This window comes from Ranitomeya variabilis, chromosome 5, assembly GCF_051348905.1.
Source record: "Ranitomeya variabilis isolate aRanVar5 chromosome 5, aRanVar5.hap1, whole genome shotgun sequence".
NCBI lineage: Eukaryota > Metazoa > Chordata > Amphibia > Anura > Dendrobatidae > Ranitomeya > Ranitomeya variabilis.
In genome coordinates this window covers 298107605-298115651 of record NC_135236.1, presented here as the reverse complement: position 1 = coordinate 298115651, position 8047 = coordinate 298107605, and the positions used below count along the sequence as shown (strand labels likewise).

The window sequence follows — 8047 nt, the reverse complement described above, 5'->3', positions numbered from 1 at the left end:
TGTTGTCCGCAATATGTTAATGAATTAGAGTACTTGTGCTCCATAGTTGGCATGTGCGCAACGCAATCTTTGGTCACGCACGCGCAGTATGCTTTGCCCAACTGCGTGTAAAGCTGAAAAGCATTACTGCGCATGCGCCTGTGCACTATGTCTCAAAAGTATTTGCTGTGTTGCAGGACATAGTGCGTGGGCGCCTGCACAGTAATGCTTTTCGGCTTTGTTCGCAGTTGGGCAAAGCATACTGCGCGTGAACGACTGAAGATTGTATTGCGCACTTGCCAACTATGGAGCACAAGTACTATAATTCACTAACATATTGCGGACAACAGGGATGGACGGGGTGGAGAAATGAAGATGAAACGCCGCCCATCGGACAGGTAAAAAGTTATTTAAATATTCCGCCAATTAAAGGTGACAGAGTCCCTTCAAGTCAATCACACATCTCCATTTTTATCAATATGTTCCATTGTTTCCAGTACAACAATATCTTTCATGCAGTCATACTCTTCAGGGTGAAGGAATGCTGTAAACTCCTCTTTTGTAGTAATCAGATCACCATCCTTATTAGCCATTTTAAAGTGGCGCTCATCTCGAACCATCATCTGCTTATAGTTAAAACTGTTGTCAGGATCAGGATCATCAAGAATGTAACCATGGGTGGCATTTTTATATTCTTCCCATGACACCAGGTTGTCACCATTGAAATCATGACCCTTCCATTGTCATTCTACATCCTCATAAATCCATCTCTTCTGTGCAAATTTTATCCAATCTCTTAGTTCCTCAACTGTTAAAAGACCACCCTTGTCTACATCTATCTGAACGACAATCTTCCCCAGCCTTTCTTTGCTCTCCTCGGCTGTCAACTGGTCAAAAGTTTTGGCTTACTCAGCCCCAAGAAAAGCATAATGGTCATAGTCAAAGTTCTGTGCATCATCATGTAACTTATCACTAAGTTGAAGGACATGATGAATGCGATCTTTTCTGTACGTTTGGAAAGTGCACAAATGGCACACAAACCAAGGAAAGGAACAACAAAAGATAAGATGTTGCCATTGCTTCTTGAAGCAACCTGTACTGTTCTCCCTGCTCCGCCCATTCTTCCCTCACATGCTGACACCTGATGCAGCTGCTCTCCCTGGTGGGCATGGCTTCCTGTGCCAACGTTGTCTGGATTGTATCTGCTCATCGGTGAGCTGCTGGAGAGAGGCAGTCAACGTTTCCCAGTTGGTTGGAGAGGTCTGAAACGTTGGTCAAAGTTATCTGAGGACAGAAATCTCCAAAGGTGCCCAAAACTTTGCATTAACCCATATTCCTTTTGTAATTTTTAAAATGTAAAAGATGAAAAAAAAAAAAAAAAAAAAAAAAAAAATATATATATATATATATATATATATATATATATATATATATTCTTTGCCTAAAATACCCAAAGGCAATGTGTCATATTTAACTGTAGGCCTTTTATAGATCATTTCAGCTTCAACTTGTTTAACTTTTCACAATACAGTAATTTTGAGCAGGGGTGCCCACACTTTTACATAATAATAATAATAATAATGTAAACTTTATTTTTTTTATATCTTTTTTAATTTTCCATCACGAGATGAATGCCAGGCATTTAGTTTGAATACTGTAGTAAGGGATGGACTTATTTTGAAGTAATAAAGCTTTAATACACTATGTTCAGTAGTGATGGATTTGCTACATTTATTTCAGTATAGATTCAGATAATTCAAAGAAAGTAGAGTACAATGTGAGTTAATGAATTGCAGATAAATTACTCGCTGTGACCTTGGACCAGTTACTTTTTATGAGATCATGCTAAATTCAACTTCAGTTTTCTTCTATAAATCCTACAAAACCCATATAATAACATAAATGCCTGTGTACAGTTACCGGGCACATAAGCATCCACAACTGTGTTCAATATAATGCGTCTGCGTCTAATATAGAAAAATACTAGACATACTTTTCTTATAAAGCATATCAGTTCTCTTGCCCCCGGACTGACGCTCTGTCACATTATTATGTAATGCTGTTACTCATATTTTTATTAACATCAGACTAGCATTGTATTACAGTCAGAGTTTACAATTTCTTTTGTTACTGTTTATGCGCAAGAAAAGTCATTCTATACTGTTACAAGTGGCTTCTCAATAGATTCCTCTATATTTTGTTGGCGTATGTATCCTTTGGGACCTACAGAGAATACCTAAATTAAGTCACAATTTTGTCAAAAGAACATTTGTTGGACTGGGCTGGTTCTCATAATAAAAATTGCATGAGATCTGAAGTTTCACAAGATCCTGGAGATGAATGCCCCTAATGACTTTAGATGTAGTATATGGATGGTCATCTGATTCCTTCCATACAAATACACCTTGTCTGATATTATCTCTCTTTGCTAAGTAGAGTTTGCAAAAATATATATATATACTGTATATATCCTCTCCAGTTATACTTGATTGTATTTCAAGAAGCTTACTATTGAAACTGAAGCTTTTTAAAGCAGCCAAAGTAATGAGACATCCTGTAACATGAAAAGAACAGAGATAACCTTCTTTCCTTATCCTACTTAGAACATTTTTACATTTACCATTCACTTGTGTTACATTTTTTTGTTCCCAGAATAGACATACTGTATCCTACTTAATGACAATATCAGTTGTCACAGAATTTTTTGTCTAAAAAATTAAAAACACGAAGAGAAACATCACAAAATAAGGACATTCTTAAAGTGTTAAGCACATTAAACTGCTCAGAAAATACTGCTCAGAAAATAAAAGGACTACTTAAACATCACAATGTAACTCCAAGTCAATCGCACTTCTGTGAAATCCACCTGTCTAGTTCAGAAGCAACAAAGATTGTGAATCAATTTCTCTTGCTGTTGTACAAATAGAACAGACAACAGGTAGAAATGATGGGCAATTAGCAAGACAACCCCTATAAAGGAGTTGTTCTGCAGGGGGTCACCACAGACCATTTCTCTGTTCTCATCCTTTTTGGCTTTTGTTTTGGTCAGTTTTGCAAACTGTCAGAAACAGATGTTATGGGTGTGGTATGAGGGCCCGACGTTCACAAGTGGGTGTTGTGCTTACAGCCTAACACCGTGCAGGGAGATTGGAATTTGCCAGAAAACACCAAGATTGGCAGATTCGACATTGGCACCCTGTGGTCTTCACGGATGAGAGCAAGTTCACATTGAACACATGTGACAGACGTGACAGAGTCTGGAGACGCCGTTGAGAACGGTCTACTGTATGCAACTTCCTCCAGCATGACCATTTTGGCAGAGGGTCAGTAATGGTGTGGGGAGGCATTTCTTTGGAGTGCCGCACAGCCCTCGTTGTGCTAGCCAAAGGTACCATGACTGCCATTAGGTGCCGGGTTGAGATGATCAGATGCAGAGTGAGACCATATGCACGTGCAATGAGCTCAGGGTTCCTTCTGATGTTTGACAATGTTAGGCCTCATGTGGCTCAAGAGTGTCAGCAGTTCCTGCATAATGAAGGCATTTATGCTATGAACGGGCCTGCCCGTTCTCCAAACCGGAATCCAATAGAGCACATCTGGGGCATCATGTCTTGTTCCATCCACCAATGCCACGTTGCACCAGATACTGTCCAGGAGTTGACTGATGCTTTAATCCAGGTCTGGTTGGACACCTCATCGGGAGCATACAAAGGCATTGTAGGGAGGTCATACAGTCAAGTGAAGGCCACACACACTATGGAGCATCATTTCCTTGTCTAGAGGCATTTCCACTGAAGTTGGATCAGCCTGTAATTTGATTTTCCACTATGATTTTGAGTATCATTCAAAATCCAGACCTCCATGGGATATTAATTTTGATTTACCTTGATCATTTTTATGTTTGTTTGTTCTCAATGCATTCTGTTATGTAATGAATAAAGATTTGCAACTGGAAAATTTTATTCAGTGATATCTAGGATGTGGTATTTTAGTGTTCCCTTTATTTTTTTGAGCAGTGTATATTCTCTTTCTCCAGATGTTCATCTCCAGGCAGCTGACCCTCCTGTTCCCTCTGGGACAAGTTTTATAAATCAAAGTGCCCCTCTTTTCAGTTAATTTCCATATTTATTGAGAGCATCATGGCTCAACCCAACACACAAAATGTGAATTTGTTTGAAACTTTACACTAAAATCATTGAATTTGCAGAAAAATCTGCATATGTTGTCTTTTTGTTGCGTTTTTTTGCTGTGGAATTGCAGCAAACTTTATCAATTGCATTGAAATGTTGAAGTCCACAATGAAACCCACAAAAAATTGTGACTATTAAAATCTCTCATTGGAAGTCTCATCTACATTGCAATTACTGTATTAGGTCGGGTTCACATTAACGTATGTGTGCGTATACCTGCGTGCCGATCTGAATCCGTACATATATTTAACATTGTGTATGCAGGGACATGTGTTAGCATGTGTTTGCATGCGGATGCGTATGCATGCGTCATTTCGCGGTGTGCAGCGAACACAACATGTTGCATTTTTTGAGGCTTCAATTTAGCACAGACATACCCATGGGGATGAGTGCGTCAAAACAACGCATTACTGTCTATGGGAACGCATTGGTACGAATGGACATGCGTACGCATGCGTTCAATATGGGTACTTCACACTAATCATGTCCAGGAAATGATGTGACCACCTGCAAAATCCCTGATGTATAAAAGGGGTCTGGAGACAGGAAGTCCATTACTCTCAAGACTCTGGATGCGAGCACAAGACTCTGGACAAGACTCTGGATCTAAGTATAGAAGCTTTGAAAATGTCTGTCTGTCTCTCTCACTGCATTCTGTACTCTGTACTTATGTTTTGTTTTCTGTTCCTTCTACACTCCCTGACAGAAGTTATGTCGCTAATCCATGTAATATAAATAAAAGCTTATAACCTGATGTTAAATGTATCCATTCATTGTATAAATTATTCTTTTGAAAGCTGAAACCCTCCGAAATGTGGTTTAGGTTAAGAAAATAAATTGGCATCAATGCAGAAATATTGATCAGTTAATGGACACAGAATGGTCAGATTTTGGCAAGACAAAAGTTTTGTCGCCCACAGAAAGTAAAGTGACATTCAAACAAATAATTAACTTAAAATACAAATATATGTTGCATGACATTGGTGAATGAAGTTGTGGTGCTATTAGTCATATTTAATATTTTGTGTGACTTCCATGAGCTTGAAGGACTGCATCCATGAGGTTCAACAATGATTCATACAATTTATTAATGAAGTCATCAGGAATAGCAAAGAATGCAGTCTTACATGCCTCCCAGAGTTCATCTAGATTCTTTTGTTTTGTCTTCCAAGCTTCCTTTTTCATCCTACCCCAAACATGCTCCATGGTGTTCATGTCTGGTGACTGGGCAGGCCAGTCCTTGAGTACCTTGATCTTTTTTGCCTGGAGGAACTTTGTTGTAGTGATGGATGTATGATATGGAGCACCATCCTGCTGCAGAATTTGACTCCTTTTATGATTTGGAATATAAAAGGTAGCTAATACTTCTTGATATTTTAGGCTATTGATATTGTCTTCCACCTTGCAAATGTTTTGCACACCCCCATACTGAATGTAACTCCAGACCATGATCTTTCCACCACCAAATTTAACTGTTTTCTGGGTGTATTCTGAATCCATACGTGCTCCAGTAGGTCTTCTGCAGTATTTGCGGCAGCTATGGTGTAATTCTACTGAAGATTCATCACCTTCTGCCACTTTTCCAGCGTCCATCTGTTTAGCAGGCTGTGGGACTTTGCAAATGCCACACGTTTTTTTATTTGCCTTTTGTTTAGTGCTGGCTTCTGGGCACTGATTCGACCATGGAGGCCATTTCGAGACAGAATCCTACAAACTGTTCTAGTTGACACAGGGACTTGAGGTGACCAGGCCTGTTGGAGCTCTCCTGCACTGGAAGAGGGGCTTGCTTTGGATTTTCTAACCAACAAACGTTCCTCCTGAGCAGTTGTCTTGCTGGGTCTGCCGGACCTGGGCTTGTCAAACACATCTCCAGTCTCTTCAAATCTTTTTTTAATTATTTGTACTTGACGCTGAGACACATTAAAGGTGCCAGCCACCTCTGCAGTGGATCTGGTATTCAGCCTCTTGATAATCCAGGCTTTGGTCGCAAGGTGGATGTTTGGCATGTTGTCAGAGCTCAAGTTGCAGTTCAAGTGAAGGTCTGGGGTGCTAGGTTTCTTTTTATACACACACACTAATTAACCGATAATTTACTGAGCACAGGTGAGGATGTAAACTAGGATTGGGTGCATTATATAACCAGGCGACAAAACTTTTGTCTTGCCAAAATCTGACCATTCTGTGTCCATTAACTGATCAATATTTCTGCATTGATGCCAATTTATTTTCTTAATCTAAACCACATTTCGGAGGGTTTCAGCTTTCTAAAGAATAGTTTATACAACCAATGGATACATTTAACGTCAGGTTATAAGCTTTTATTTACATAACATGGATAAGCAACATAAGTTTTGTCAGGGTGTGTAGACTGTGTGTTTTTCCTGTCCTGGACTCCTTGCCTAGCTTGCTCCTTCCTGTCCTGGATTACCTGTTGTGGATTGCTCCTGTGGCCCTGTGTAAGTATGAGTGTGTGTACTATGTTGCTCTGCCCAGTCTCACACTCTGCCCAGTTTCACACCCTTCATCACTTTGTGTCTTATGTTTTCCTTTTTTTTCCTTGTAGACTGCTGCTGTCCCCGTTTTGTGCTGCTTTACCAATGTGGTGCTGCTGTCCCCATGTTGTGCTGCTGTTAAGGTGCTGTGCTGCCTGCTGTGTTGTTGGACTAATGCCTGTAATGTAAGTATTGGCCTTCAAATTTTTTTTTTCTTAAACTACATTGTGTTTGGCTCTTTTAACCCCTTAAGCCCCAAGGGTGGTTTGCACGTTAATGACCGGGCCAATTTTTACAATTCTGACCACTGTCCCTTTATGAGGTTACAACTCTGGAACGCTTCAACAGATCCCGGTGATTCTGACATTGTTTTCTCAAGACATATTGTACTTCATGATAGTGGTAAAATTTCTTTGATATTACCTGTGCTTATTTGTGAAAAAACGGAAATTTGCCGAAAATTTTGAAAATTTCACAATTTTCAAACTTTGAATTTTTATGCCCTTAAATCACATGACATGAGATATGTCACACAAAATACTTAATAAGTAACATTTCCCACATGTCTACTTTACATCAGCACAATTTTGGAAACACATTTTTTTTTTGTTAGGGAGTTATAAGGGTTAAAATTTGACCAGCAATTTCTCATTTTTACAACACCATTTTTTTTTTAGGGACCACATCACATTTGAAGTCATTTTGAGGGGTCTATATGATAGAAAATAACCAAGTGGGACACCATTCTAAAAACTGCACCCCTCAAGGTGCTCAAAACCACATTCAAGAAGTTTATTAACCCTTCTGGTGCTTCACAGGAATTTTTGGAATGTTTAAAAAAATGAACATTTATTTTTTTTCACAAAAAATTTACTTCAGCTCCAATTTGTTTTATTTTACCAAGGGTAACAGGAGAAAATGGGCTCCAAAAGATGTTGTACAATTTGTCCTGAGTACGCTGATACCCCATATGTGGGGGTAAACCACTGTTTGGGTGCACGGCAGAGCTCGGAAGGGAAGGAGCGCCGCTTGACTTTTCAATGCAAAATTGGCTAGAATTAAGATGGGACGCCATGTTGCATTTGGAGAGCCCCTGATGTGCCTAAACATTGAAACCCCCCACAAGTGACACCATTTTGGAAAGTAGACCCCCTAAGGATCTTATCCAGATGTGTTGTGAGAGCTTTGAACCCCCAAGTGTTTCACTACAGTTTATGATGCAGAGCCGTGAAAATAAAAATCCTTTTTTTTTCCACAAAAATTCTTTTTTAGCCCCCAATTTTGTATTTTCCCAAGGATAACAAGAGAAATTGGACCCCAAAAGTTGTTGTCCAATTTGTCCTGAGTACGCTGATACCCCATATGTGGGGGGGAACCACCGTTTGG

General features: G+C 39.5%; 1 pseudogene; it reads right to left on the bottom strand.

The window, feature by feature from the left end:
- Window positions 1-434: 434 nt before the first annotated feature.
- On the bottom strand, window positions 435-3291 carry LOC143774994 (calumenin pseudogene; annotated as a pseudogene).
- Between the last annotated feature and the right edge of the window lie 4756 nt (window positions 3292-8047).